The sequence below is a fragment of the Dendrobates tinctorius genome, unplaced genomic scaffold (genome assembly GCF_039654945.1).
Source record: "Dendrobates tinctorius isolate UK_male_01 unplaced genomic scaffold, ASM3965494v1 ptg000655l, whole genome shotgun sequence".
Taxonomy (NCBI): domain Eukaryota; kingdom Metazoa; phylum Chordata; class Amphibia; order Anura; family Dendrobatidae; genus Dendrobates; species Dendrobates tinctorius.
Window position 1 is genome coordinate 277501 of NW_027362306.1, and position 2500 is coordinate 280000.

Sequence of the window (2500 nt, forward strand, 5' to 3'; positions counted from 1 at the left end):
AACCAGAGAAACAACTGCTTTCTATCGGGGTAGAGAGACGACACTCTCTCAAGTACATTCTGCCAGAGGTGCGCATTCCTATGTATTTGCATTGCGGGACAACGTCCCCACTTTAAGGGGACGAAGTCGGAACTGTACCCGGCCTCAAGTCACTGTAGGGCGGATGCGGCACCTAGAAAATTCCTCATTCCGGTTCTTTTTCACTTAGTCGTTTTTTTTTTTGGCAAGAATGTACCCCAGGATGGCCAAAAAGCCAAAGCCAGGGACTGAGAACCATCGAGCATGCTCTGAGGGGACATAGTCAGAGGGGGCGTCCGCCTTCCAGAGCCCTCCTTCCCACGAGGACTCCAGATTTGCCCCCCCCCCCCTGACAACAGCCATCGCCTCCAGAGAACCAGGGACCACCGAGGGAGGGTCTGGTCGAAGCTCAGGTACCCAGGATAGCTTCTCCGGCTTGGGCATGGACCGCCAGACAAAGCCGCGGACCATGAACCATCCAGCCTGCTCTGAGGGGACATAGTCAGAGGGGGCGTCCGCCTTCAAGAGCCCTCCTTCCCACGAGGACTCCAGATTTGCCCCCCTGACAGCCATCACCTCCAGAGAACCAGGGACCGCCGAGGGAGGGTCTGGTCAAAGCTCACGTACCCCAGGAGAGCTTCTCCGGCTTGGGCACAGACCGCCAGACAAAGCCGCGGACCATGAACCATCCAGCCGGCTCTGAGGGGACATGGTCAGAAGGGGCGTCCGCCTTCTAGAGCCCAAACTCGGCCACGGACTCCAGATTTGCCCCCCTGAATGCCATCACCCTTCAGAAGACCAGGGACCACCGAGGGAGGGTCTGGTCAGGCTCAGGTACCCCAGGATCGCCTCTCTCACTTGGGACGCACGACCAGCAAAAGTCCCTCCTGGAGCCGTGGAAGTTCAGTCTCGGCCGTATTTTGCAACTTCCACGACAAGAGGGACCACCTTCTAAGTCGCCTACCCGAGCCAGAGAACCATAGGAACAACCGCCATACATCGGGGTAGAGAGAGCCCACTCTCTCCTATATTCTCCCGCAGGTGCGCATTACTATGTATTTGCATTGCGGGACAATGTACTTCAATGAGCGGGACAAAGTCGGAAATGTATCCGACCTCCTGGAACTGTGCGGCTGCTACAGCAGTCAGAAATTCCCCATTCCGGTTCTTTTTCACTTGGATTTTTTTTTTTGCAATTTTTTGCCTAAAACGTATTCCTCCAACATGTACTAGCTCATGACACTTGAAATTTTTGAGCCAATTGATAATAACAGCTTTTTAGAGCTCAAAAACAAAAAAAATTTGAGCGAACAAAAAATGTTCGAAAATGACCTCAGCTCCTGGAACTGTTTTCGGTACACCTCCAGAGAGGCTCCCCTGCCTGGAAGTCTGTCACTGCTCAGCTCGAAATTTTTCTAAGTCCCAAAATTCGGTTTTTCATCCAAAATTCAACTTTCTGCCCAGGATCCACAAACTTTAAACCCAGTTGGGGGACCCTCCCTGGGGGCCCTACAACATACTGAAGCCCCCCTGTGGTGGAAGTAGGGGAATTTACTTATTTTTACACAAAATCACAAAATTCCATTTTTTGTTCGCAAAACACTTTTTTGTCCTCAAGAAACTTTTTTGTCCTCAAAACACTTTTTTGTCCTCGAGAAACTTTTTTGTCCTCAAGAAACTTTTTTGTCCTCAAAACACTTTTTTGTCCTCAAAACTCAATTTCTTCCATAATTCGACTTTCCCCCAAAAAACCACACATTCTACCCTCATGGGAGGCACTCTCCCTCGGGTCCCCACATCATATTGACGCCCCAGAGCGGTGGGAGAAGGGGAAATCTGATTTTTGCACAAAAATCCAAAAATCGCTCTAAGTCCAAAAATCCTGAAAATTTTTCTAAGTCCCAACGGTACTTTCTGAAAAGTGTACCCAGGCCCCTGGAAGCCTCCTAGGTACACCTCCTGAGACTCCCCCCTTCCTGGAAGTCTGACACATCTCGAAATTTTTCTAAGTCCCAAAAACTGGTTTTTGCTCCATAATTCGACTTTCCCCCCAAAAGCCACACATTCTACCCTCATGGGAGGCACTCTCCCTCGGGTCCCCACATCATATTGACGCCCCAGAGCGGTGGGAGAAGGGGAAATTCGATTTTTGATCAAAAATCCAAAAATCGCTCTAAGTCCAAAAATCCTGAAAATTTTTCTAAGTCCCAACGGTACTTTCTGAAAAGTGTACCCAGGCCCCTGGAAGCCTCCTAGGTACACCTCCCGAGGCGCCCCCTTCCTGGAAGTCTGTCACATCTCGAAATTTTTCTAAGTCCCAAAAAATGGTTTTTGCTCCATAATTCGACTTTCCCCCCAAAAGTCACACATTCTACCCTCATGGGAGGCACTCTCCCTCGGGTCCCCACTTCATATTGACGCCCCAGAGCGGTGGGAGAAGGGAAAATTCGATTTTTGCACAAAAATCCAAAAATCGCTCTAA